This window comes from Canis lupus, chromosome 2 (assembly GCF_048164855.1).
Source record: "Canis lupus baileyi chromosome 2, mCanLup2.hap1, whole genome shotgun sequence".
Taxonomy (NCBI): domain Eukaryota; kingdom Metazoa; phylum Chordata; class Mammalia; order Carnivora; family Canidae; genus Canis; species Canis lupus.
Genome location: NC_132839.1, coordinates 63,211,272 through 63,223,543, shown reverse-complemented (window position 1 = coordinate 63,223,543; position 12,272 = coordinate 63,211,272). Strand labels below are relative to the sequence as shown.

At 43.7% G+C, this 12,272-nt stretch overlaps 1 protein-coding gene across 4 annotated transcripts in view; it reads left to right on the top strand.

Annotated features, from left to right (window-relative positions):
* The first annotated feature begins 905 nt into the window (after positions 1-905).
* FAM193A (family with sequence similarity 193 member A) overlaps positions 906-12,272 on the top strand; it is a 165,467-nt gene continuing 154,100 nt past the window's right edge. For all 4 annotated transcript variants that reach the window (XM_072803976.1, XM_072803964.1, XM_072803966.1 and 1 more), the window contains exon 1: positions 906-980. The gene's annotated coding sequence lies outside the window, so the exon portion shown is untranslated. The remainder of the gene's footprint in view (positions 981-12,272) is intronic.

Below are 12,272 nucleotides of genomic sequence, written 5' to 3'. Positions count from 1 at the left end.
GGGGCGTGTGCGTGCCTGTCAAAGAGGCGGAACTCCTCGCTCCAGCCCTGTAGTTCGTCCACCGCGGGCGACGGAACCCCGCGCCGGCCCGGCCCTTCCGCCCAACTACAACTCCCAGAAGGCTGAGCTGCGCGGGCGTGGCCGGGCGGTGCGGACCGCGTCGGTGACGTCACCGGCGCAGCCGGCAGCCTCCCCCCCAGCCCAGCACCTCGCGGCGTCCGGGCACTCGGCCGCGCGCAGCCTGACGGGAATCGTGGTCATTCCGCCGTGTGCCCGCAGCGGCAACGCGGGCGCGTGGACTACAACTCCCAGCGTGCCCTGCGCGCCGGCGCTCGTTAACGGCGGGAGGGGGCGGGCGAGGGAGGGGGGAGCGGCGTTCGGGAGGGCGGAGTAAGGCGGGGGGGGGAGGGCGCCCACACCCCTCCCCCTCCCCGCCGCTCCTTCCCCCTCCCCCGACGTAAACTGGGATCCCTTTCCCCTTGTGTCCGCCATATTGGACTCTAACTCTGGTCAGCGGCGGCGCCGGGCCCGGTGGACTCGCCGTTCCTCCCGCCCAGCGGCCTCCCCGCAGCTCCCGCCCGCCCGGCCCTCCTGGCCCTCCCCGCCCGCAGGCGACCCCGTGCAGCGCCCCCCGCCCTCGGCCGGCCGGAGCGCCCTGCCGCCGCCTAAGCCTCCCCGCCTTCCCCGCCCTCCGCCGCCGCCCGCGGCCCCGCGCCCGCTCCGCGCCCTCTCCCCGCCTGCCCGCCATGAGCCCGGCCGACGCCAAGCGCGGGGCCAAGCGCCGGAAGAACAAGCGGGGCGGCGGCGGCGGCTCGGGCGGGGGCAACGGCGGCGCGGGCGGCGGCAAGGCCGGCCCGGCGGCGGTGCTGCGCGGCTCCCAGGCCGTGGGCCTGGCGGCTCCGGGCGGCGCGGCGGCGGCCAACGGGCCCCTCGGCGCGGGCGCGGGCGCGGGCGGCGCCGCCCCCGGAGGCTACTTCGAGGTAAGCAGCGGCGGGGCGGGGGCGGGGTGGGCGGGCGGACCCGGGCTGGCCTCCCGCCGGGGGCCCGGCTCTGCGCGGGTAACGGGCGGGCGCGGGGCCGGGCCGGGCCGGGCCGGGGCGGGCCGGAGCTGCGGGGAGGCCGCGGGCCGCTGGCGCCGTGACAGCCCTCCCGCGGGGCCGGCGAGCGCGGGGGACCGGCTGCCCGCGCCAGGTGCCGGCATCTCCTGGGTGCGGCGCGCCGCGCTGCCTGCGCCTCTGCCCACCTGCGCGGTGCTGTCACGGACCCGGGGCTGCTGCCATCCCGCCCCGCGCCGAGCTCGTCCTTGAAATTGCTCGTGTGCAATTCCAGAATAATTAGGAGTCAGGTGACGAGCGGGGCTTCCCTTCGGAGTCGAGCGTGCTTTCAAAGGTGGTGTCACGGTGCCTCCCTTCTCCATCCCTCGCGAGGGGTGACTGAGCAGCGCCCTCACAGAAGTTTTCTTTTTCTGCTCCGATTTGGTCATTTGAAAGCTACCTGACAGTCTCTCGGAGCCCTGGCTCTTCGCCTCCAGCTTCTTAAAAAAGTTTTCAGGGGTAATCGGTGGTCTGGTGACTCGGGCACGTATTTAGTGTTTGGGCTTGAGGAATTTGAAAAGTACTTTTTTTTTTTTTTTCCTTTTTTTCCTGTGTTTACGAAAGCAGCGAGCACACGCTGCATCTCCGGGTGGTGGTGGGTTGCTGCACCTTTGTTAGGCGGTTGGTCCCAGCACTTGAGAAGACACAATGGTAGTGCGAGGGTGTGCGCTTGACAGGCATTTCCAGTTCGTTCCAATGGCTCCTGAAGGATCATGGACTTTAACAAAGTTGGGTGGTTACAACTGAAATCAGGTTGTTTTAAAGATCTTTGCAATTAAGAGAGAGCCTCATTAGGAGCATTTGCGGTGCCAGATTATGACACATGAATTGTGTGCAAGATGCTCAGTACTGTGTTGGAATGGTATGCAGTGAGAGCAGATAAGGAACGGTTGCATACGGCGTGGCTTTCTGATGCTTTTGCTGTTAGTGAACATACAGCAACGTATGTGTCCTTTAGTTTCAGTTTAAAGTCCCTTCAGCCTCTGCTGTAGTGGAGTAATAAGTGCTCTTGTTGGAGCTTTCTTTAGATGATATTGCTACCTTTGTTGGGATCCTGGATGGTAGCCCTGGCCTTCAGCTTCCAGAGGCTAACCTTTCCAATACTCTGGACAGGGAAACAGGTACAGTTGTTGGGATCAGGGATGAGGTTTAGGCGTTTGGATCCTGGGCTGTAAATTAAGGGCAGTGTTTGCTGCTGCTGGGGAGGTGAGGGTAGAAGGTCTGCCTGTGCAAATCCTTTACAAAAATGTGGATGATACTTGTTGTATCTTGGTGTAAAGTAGAACATTTATGTTGAGTCAGTAAAAACAAGTTTGTGGTACCATTGTTTCGGGTTTTAATAAATCCCATTTACTTTGCAATACTTAGGTAGAATAGTCTTCTTTTAGGCTATTCTAACCACATTAAATTCATATGTAACCGTTTATCAAGTATTATTATCATCATTATTTTATTTTTTAGAGAGTGAGAGTTACATGCAGGCTACAGAGGGAGAGAAACTGTCAAGCCGGCTCCACACCCAGCAGGAGCCCCTCGCCCATGAGATCATGAGCTGAGCGGAAACCAAGAGTTGGACCCTTAACCGATTGAGCCTCTCAGGCACCCCCATCTAGTATTCTTTTTGACGGAATTGTCTTACTCTGTTAAACTTCTGAATCAAGGTTTTTGACCATGAACCCCTGTAAGAAATAAGACTAAGACCTGTAGTGTATACTTCTGCTTACACAACAAAAATTTTAATGAATAATATTCCAGTACTTTTTAATCTTTTTAATTCTGTTCCATTTCATTAATAAAGTGGTTGTGGTACACAGAATTACTTTACTGTGTACCATTGATTCGTGACCTGCACCTTGAAAAACACTCTCTTTTACTGTATTTTATTTTATTTTTTAAAGATTTATTTATTTATGATAGACAGAGAGGCAGAGACACAGGTGGAGGGAGAAGCAGGCTCCATGCCGGGAGCCCGACGTGGGACTCGATCCCGGGGCTCCAGGATTGCGCCCTGGGCCAAAGGCAGGCGCCAAACCGCTGAGCCACCCAGGGATCCCCTCTTTTACTGTATTTTAAAGTTTTTTTTTTTTTTTTTTTTTTTTTTTGTATTTTAAAGTTTTAAAGTTCTATCGTGAGCTTTAAAATTTCTTTGCAAGTATTTTTGATAACTGTGAAACATACCCACGGTGACAGGGCTAAAAGTGTTCTTGACACTGATCATAAAAATCCTTATTGTAATTCTGAAGGCTCTGGGTTGTTTCCCCAAGAAGGTGAGCTCTTTGGGGGAATCTTGTCTGGTGCAGAAGAGGCACCCCAGAACAGTTGTTGTCAACAAATAACAGGGAGTGGGTACCGGCCCTCCATTTCCGGGAGAAGCTTATGTTTGATTTCAGGGGTGCATCTTTTCCATTCTATGTGGGGTCACCAGACCAGAAAGTGCCTGAGACAGAGGTAAGAGTGGAAGCACTGTGTTGATTCTCAGTAGGGGTCCCGTGTGTTGGAAATAGCCCTGAGTGTTAAACCTACGACCGCCTTCCCCAGAGCAGCTGCTCAGGCAGAGGGCCTTTCTGCATGTGGGCGGCTTCTACATAGAAGCAAGGGCTGAGAGGCCAGTAGGAAAACATCATGTAGCTTATAGAGTTTTTGACCCACCAAAACCTGGGGGATACAAATTGGATAGGCTCTGCGCCCTCAGGCAAGGTGTCAAACTCACGCTGCCTTGGTGTCCTAAGTAATGTGGCACCTAGCTCCTAGGGTTATTGTAAGAATTAAATAAACAGTGCCTGGTAACACATAATGTGCTGTGTATGTGCATAGTCATTAATTTCCAGGAGGCTGGGTTGGACTTTATTTGGGGATTTTGCCACAGGATGATTTTGATCAAGCTTTTTCCACTTGTGAAATGGGAAAACCTCGTACAGTTAAGAATGGTGAACATGAATGGGTCTTGTATAAGGCCTTGTTCTAATAGCCTTGTTCTGCAGTCTGCTCTGATGTGTTAGTAAAGGGTTGGCTCTGAAATGAAAAGTTGGTAGGTGAAGGGTGTTGTGACTAGATCTTACTATTTTGCTTTTCTTTTTTTAAAAAAATATTTTATTTATTAATTTATGAGGGAGAGATAGAGGAAAAGCTAGGGTGGGGGTGGGGGGCAGAGGGGCAGAGAGAGAGGGAGAAGCAGGGTCCTCGCTGAGCTGGGAGCCTGATGTGGGGCGCTCGATCCCAGGGCCCCAAGATCATGACCTGAGCCAAACGCAGACGCTTAACTGACTGAGCCACCCAGGCACCACATGCCTTTTATGTTTTATTTTTAATTTTATTTTTTTTTAAGATTTTATTTATTCATTCATGAGAGACACATGGAGAGAGTAAGGCAGAGACATAGAGGGAGAAGCAGGCTCCCTACAAGGAGCCCAGTGTGGGACTCGATCACGTCCTGAGCTGAAAGCAGATGCTCAACTGCTGAGCCACCCAGATGTCCCATGCATTTCTATTTTAAATGTAATTTTCATAACGTTTGTGATGTATTAAGTGAAGAAGGAAGCTTACAAAATAGAAAATGTTTGTTGTACAGACCCGCTTTTGTAAAATATCTGTGTGTATATATATTTGCATAGAAAAGTCTGATAGGGTATGCATCAAAATATTTTGTGGTGGAAATTCTGATGGCTTTCTTTTTTTTTCCTTTCTGCACATGCCTCAAGCTTTAAGACTTTTCTACAGGGGGATCCCTGGATGGCTCAGTGGTTTGGTGCCTGCCTTCGGCCCAGGGTGTGGTCCTGGAGTCCGGGATCGAGTCCCACATCGGGCTCCCTGCACGGAGCCTGCTTCTCCCTCTGCCTGTGTCTCTGCCTCTCTGCCTCTCTCTGTGTCTCTCATGAATAAATAAAATCTTTAAAAAAAAAAAAAAAAAGACTTTTCTACAGCGAGTGTTACTTGTAGAGCAAAAAAAAAAAAAAAAAGTGATACTTTTACAACCTGATATTACTAACATTTTTTTCTTTCTCTTTTTGTTTTTAGGATTTTATTTATTTGAGAGAGAGAATGAGTACGAGTAGGGAGAGGGGAGAGGTAGAGGAAGAGGAAGAAGCAGACTTCCCAGTGGGCAGGGAGCCTAACTTGGGACTCTGTCCCAGGACCTGCAGATCATGACCCGAGCCAAAGGTAGCCACTTGACCAAATGAGTGGTCGCCCCACATCATTTTTCAAATACAACTGATTTGAGCTTTTTCTATTTTTATTTATTTTTTATTTTTTTTGCCTTTTCTATTTTTAATAGTCAATATATGCAAAATGTTTTTACACCATCAGAATCCTGTTTTCTGAATAGGTGTCCAAAATTAAGTCATGCACATATTATTTACAAAACCCAGAATTCCTCTATTATGGAAATTGACCCATGTCACTAGCTGTTGGAATATCAAGTTACATATAGTTTACACTCATGGAGGGCTCAAAAGGGAGTTTAGAGCTATTTTTATAATGCTGTTAGAGATTTATAAAAGGAAGCCATTTGGGGGTAGGGATCAAAGTACATTTTCAAACAGGGATATTAAAATTGTGAAGTCAGAGAAACCTGTTGTGGTGTAGGGGGCATTTGTAACAATATGAATCCTTTTCATTGATGAAAAGGTGGCAAGAAGGAGATGATGTTAGTAATGTCTAAAGGTTATCCTACAAGTATATTCATAGTTAGATGGTATAATTATGGATTTGGGGGTACGTTGGATGTGTTGCAGAAATTGCTGCTGTGATAAAATGAGGTTCAGTCATAACTTTCTAGTTCGCATTTGCCTTAATGACCTGAGGATGTATGTCAAATAAAGATCTAGAACCTTAATGTGCTTTAAGTAAGATTAACAATTTGATGAAGCTGCAAAGAGCACCTCTTTGATTCAGCATTTTATGTATGTGTACACCAGTGTAACTAATATATCAAGATATAAAATACAGATAAAGAATATTCCCAGTACCCTAGAATGCTCCCTTGTTCCCCTTTGCAGTCATCCCCACCAACTCTTCTTGTGCATTTTGGCTTTATTTGAATTTCACGTAAAAGTACTCTGCCAGTGCTCTGGCTCAACATTGAGGTGCAGCCATGTTGTTGAGGTAGCAGCTCATCATTGTGTTTCATGGCATGCAGTTTTCCATTGTGTGAATATACCATAGGTTATTCATTCTTTTTTTTTTAATTTTTTAAAATTAAAAAAAATTTTTTTTTTAATTTTTATTTATTTATGATAGTCACAGAGAGAGAGAGAGAGGCAGAGACACAGGCAGAGGGAGAAGCAGGCTCCATGCACCGGGAGCCCGATGTGGGATTCGATCCCGGGTCTCCAGGATCGCGCCCTGGGCCAAAGGCAGGCGCCAAACCGCTGCACCACCCAGGGATCCCTATTCATTCTATTATTGATGGACATATATATGGGTTATTTTATGTTATGACTGATATGCACATTCCTGTACATGTCTTCTGTTGAACGTGAGTACTCATTTCAGTCCAGTGTATATCTGTATATATCTGGAGTGGAATTGCTAAGTGTACATGTAGTTTGACTTTAGTAGATACTGCCAGGCAGTTTTTCTAAGTGGTTTTATTGTATACTAATTAAAAAATTAACATGTAGTGAAATTGATGTTTTAAAATGTACTGGCGGATTTAACACATATATAGATTAATGTATCTATTATCACTGTTAGGATACAGAAGAGTTTCATTACCCACAAAAGCTCCCTCATGGAATCCCTGTGAGATCACACTCTCTCCCACCCCTAAACTCTTGGCAGCCAGTACTTTGTTACTATGATTTTATCTTTTGGAGAAGTCATTTAAATGGAATCATATAGTATGTAACTTATTGAGACTGGTTTATTTCACTGAGCTTGCCTAACAACTTTGAGACTCATCTGAATTGTTCCTTTTTACTGCTGAGTAGTATTCCATTATATGGATGTACCACAGTTTATCCATTTTCCCCATGGTGGATGTTGAGGTTCTTTCCAGGTTTTTGTGAAAATAAATACAGCTGCTATATTTGTGTACAGGTTTTTTGTATGGAAGTAAATTTTCATTTTTCTAGTGTTTTCATATTTACTAAGGTGTGGGTGCTGGGTAATATGATAATATATATATTTTTAAAGATTTTATTTATTTGAGAGAGAGAACAGAGAGGAGAGGCAGATGGAGAGAGAGAAGCAGACTCCCCGCTAAGCAGGGAGCCTGACTCGGGGCTCCATTTAGGGACCCTGAGATGGTGACCTTGAGCCCAAGGCAGATGCTTCACCCACTGAGCCACCCAGGCTCCCCCGGTCATATGGTAATATAAGAAACTGCCCAACTATTTTCAGAGTGGCCTTACCTATTCTTTCAACTTCTACCAGCAATGTATGAGAGTTCCAGTTACTCGGCATCCTTGGTAGCACTTCATATTGTCAGTAGTTTTTATTTTAAGCATTTTAATAGGTGTGGTGTGGTTTTAATTTGCATTTCCCTAATGACTACTGATACTGAACACTTTTCATGTGTTTGCCATTCTTGTATCCTCTTGGGTGAAGTATTTATTCAGACTTTGCATATTTTTAATTGGGTTATTTCCTTACTTTTGAGTTTTTATAGTTTATAATTCTGATAGGAATCTTAGGATGGATTTGTAATTCGCAAACTTTTTTTTTTTTAAAGATTTTATTTATTTATTCATGAGAAACACAGAGAGGAGAGAGAGAGAGAGAGAGAGAGAGAGGCAGAGACACAGGCAGAAGGAGAAGCAGGCTCCATGCAGAGAGCCCGACATGGGACTCAATCTTGGGTCTCCAGGATCACGCCCTGGGCTGAAGACGGCACTAAACCGTTGAGCCACCCGGGCTGCCCCAAACTTTTTTTTTTTTTTTTTTTTCAGTCTGTATCTTGTATTTTTATTCTATTAATTGTTTTTATTTCTTTCAAGGAAAAAATTAATTTTGATGAAGTTCAGCTTTTTTCTTTTATGAATCACAATTTTTGGTGTCATATCTAAGAACTCTGTTTTGTAAAACCTCAGATTATAAAGATTTCTTTTCTCCTCTTGTTTTCTTCTGAAAGTTTCATAGTTTTACATTTAGATCTGTGATTCATTTTGAGTTAATTATATATAAGGTATCATATTCAGATAGGGATTTTTTTAGTTTGTTTGTTTTTGTTTTGTTTTTGGGCATATGGGTGTCAGGTTGTTCCAGGCCCTTTTGTTGAAAGGATATCCTTTCTCCATTGAATTGACTTTTCACCTGTGTTAGAAATTAGTTGGCCTTATTTAAGTGGGTTATTTCTGTACTCTCTCTTCTGTTCCATTGATTTATAGGTCTATTTCATTGCCTATACCTCATGTCTTAATTATTGCAAGTCTTAAAATTGAGCAAGGTGATTTCTCCAACTTTATTTATTTTTTATTTCTCCAACTTTAAAGAAAAAAATTTTGACTATTTAGTTGTTTTGCTTTCCATACATTTTAGAATCAGCTTGCCTGTATTTACAAATAATGCTTCTGGGATTTGAATGGAATAGTCCTAAATCCATAGATCAGTTTGATGGAGAATTGACGCATTTATTATTTTGAGTCTTCCAATTTGTGAACATGGTATGCATCTCTATTTGGTGATCTTTGATTTTGTTTTTTTATTGAGATAGAATTGGCATTTAATTTGTGTTTGATTCCTTTTGTTGGTGTTTTGTAGTTTCCAACAGATAGAGTCTGTACATGTTTTGTTAGATTTATATATAAGTAATACATTTTTGCCAACTTTCTAAATGTGCTTTTGAAAAATTTGTTTTACTTATGTATAATTAGTATAGGGAAATGTAATTAATTTTTTTGTGTCTATCTTCTGTCCTTTGATCTTGCTAAAATCGTATTCTGGGAACTTTGGGGTGGATTCATTGGAATTTTCTGTGTAGACAATCATGGTGTCTGGGTAGTGATTTTTTTCTTGTTTTCCATTCCAAACACCTTTTCTTTCTTTATTGCACTGGCTAGGACTTGTACTACAATTTCCTTGTTCTGATTTTAGATTGAAAGCATTCAGTATTTCACCATAAAGTATGTCTCCTGTAGATTTTTGTTGATGTTCATTATTAGGCTGAGGAAATTCCTTTCTTTCTTTCTTTCTTTCTTTCTTTCTTTCTTTCTTTCTTTCTTTCTTTCTTTCTTTTTTTTTTGGAAATTCCTTTCTACTTCTAGTTGCCTGAGAGTCTTATTAGTGGATGTTGGATTTTATCAAATGCTTTTTTGAATCAAATTGATGTGATCATGTAGTTTTTCCTTATTAGACTGTTAATGTGGTAGATCACCTTAATGATTTTTGACTATTGAACCAGCTTTGCATTCCTGGAATGAACCCTGCTTGGTCATGGTATATTACTTTTTCAGTTGCTTGAATTTAGTAGTATTTTGTTAAGCTTTATTGTATCTGTTTTCTTGAACTCTGTCAGTAGTTTTCTTGTACTATTGTTCTTGGCCAGATTTGGTATCAGCATCATGTCGGCCTCATTAAGTAACTTAGGAAGTGGTCCTTTCTCTCTGTTATAGTGTGTGCTTTTCAAAGAATTGGTCGATTTCCTCTAAGTTGTTGAATTTAAGTGTGTAGAGTTGTCTTAGTATTCTACTATAATATGTAATATGTCTGGGGGTCTGCAGTGATGCCTCCTCTTTTATTCTTTTTTTTTTTTTTTTTTAAGATTCTACCCATTTGACAGAGAGAGGGCGAGTGCGAGCATACAAGCAAGGGGAGTAGCAGTCAAAGGGAAAGGAAGAAGCAGGGTCCCTGCCAAGCAGAGAGCCTGACATGGAGCTGGATCCCAGAACCCTGGGATCATGACCTGAGCGGAAGGCAGACACTCAACCAACTGAGCCACTCAGGCGTACTGCCCCCCCACAGGGTGGAATGATTTCTTTCATTCTTAATATTATGATAATTCTTTTTTTCCTGCCAGTCTTTAGAGGTTCCTCAAGTGTTTTTTTTTTTTTTTTTTTAATTTATTTATTCACGATAGAGAGAGAGAGGCAGAGACACAGGCAGAGGGAGAAGCAGGCTCCATGCTGGGAGCCCGACGTGGGACTCGATCCCGGGACCCCAGGATCGTGCCCTGGGCCAAAGGCAGGCGCCAAACTGCTGAGCCACCCAGGGATCCCCAAGTGTTTTTTTTTTTATTTTATTTTATTTAAATTCAATTAATTAACATGTAGTGGTTATTAGTTTCAGAGGTAGAGTTCAGTGATTGATCAGTTGCATGTAACATCCGGTGCCCATTATATCACGTGCCCTCCTTAATGCCCATCACCCAATAGCCCTATCCCCCCACCCTCTCACCTCTAGCAACCCTCAGTTTGTCTCCTATGATTAAGAATCTCTTAGGGTTTGTCTTCCTCTTTGATTTCATCTTATTTTTCCCTCCCTTCTATGATCCTGTTTTGTTTCTTAAATTCCACATATGAGTGAAATCATATGATAATTCCCTTTCTCTGACTGACTTATTTGCTTAGCATAATACCCTCTAGTTCCATCATTGTAAATGGTAAGATTTCCTCTTTTTTTTTAAAGGTTTATTTATTTATTTATTCAGAGAGAGTGAGAGAGAGGCAGAGACACAGGCAGAAGGAGAAGCAGGCTCCATGCAGGAAGCCTGATGGGGACTCGATCCCGGGTCTCCAGGATCACACCCTGGGCTGCAGGCGGCGCTAAACCGCTGTGCCACTGGGGCTGCCCATATTTCCTCCTTTTTTTGATAGCTGAGTAATATTCCATTGTCTGTATATGCTACATATTCTTTATTCATTCATCTGTCGATGGACATCTGAGCTCTTTCCATAGTTTGGCTATTGTGGATGTTGTTGCTGTAAACCTTGGGGTGCAGGTACTCCTTCGGATCACTACATTTGTATCTTTGGGTAAAGGCCCAGGAGTACAATTCCTGAGTCTTAGGGTAGCTCTATTTTCATTTTTTTGAGGAACCTCTGTACTGCTTTCCAGAGTGGCTGCATGGTTCCTCAAGTTTTTAATCTTTTTGAAGAACCAGCTTTTTGTTTTATTGATTTTTTTTTCCCTTTATTTTTCTGGTTTTGATTTTTTTTTTTTTTTTTGGTTCTGCTTTATTACTTGCTTTGAGCTTATTTCGATTTTTCTTTCTCTAATTCCTTAGAAGCTTAGATTATTTTTTAAAAAAGATTTTATTTATTTATTCGTGAAAGACACAGAGAGAGGGGCAGAGACCTAGGCAGAGGGAGAAGCAGGCTCCCTGTGGGGAGCCTGATGTGGGACTTGATCTCAGGACCCTGGGATCATGACCTGAGCTGAAGGCAGATGCTCAACCACTGAGGCCCCCAAGGTACCCCCAGAGGCTTAGATTATTGATTTGAGACCATTCTTCTTTTCTCTAACATATGTATATAGTGCTTTAAGCCAGACTTTTGCTATATCTCACAAATTTTGGTATGTTGTACTTTCATTTTAATTCAATTTAGATTATTTTCTGATTTTTCTTGAATTTCCTCCTTGACTCACAGGTTATTTAGAAGTACGTTTATTTTCCTGTTACCGTTCTGTTACTGAGTTCTAGTCTCATTCCAGTATGATTAGGAAACATGCTTTGTGTGATTTTAATTCTTAAAAGAAAAAAGAGATTAAGATTTTATGATTTATCTTGGTGAGTTTTGCTTATACACATAAATATATTCTGCTGTTATTGAGTGGAGTGTTTTCTGAATGTCCTTTAGTTCCAGTCAGTGATGATTTCTTGAATTCTTTTATATTCTTGCCGATTTTTTGTTTCCTTGTACTTAGTTGCTGAGTTGTGTTGGAATCTGATTAAAGTTGTGAATTTCTTTTCTTTTTTTTTTTTTTTTAAGATTTTATTTGTTTATTTGTTCATAGAGAGGCAGAGACACAGGCAGAGAGAGAAGCAGGCTCCATGCAGGGAGCCTGACGTGGGACTCCATCCCAGGACTTCAGGATCACACCCTGGGCTGCAAGGGCGCTAAACCACTGTGCCACCGGGGCTGCCCCAAGTTGTGGATTTCTTGATTTCTAAGAGTTTGTTTCATTTTTGCTTCATGTATTTTGGAGCTCTGTTTTTTGGTGCATATATATACATTTGGGATTGTTATGTTGTCTTGGTAAAATGGACCATTTATTTATTTATTTATTTATTTATTTATT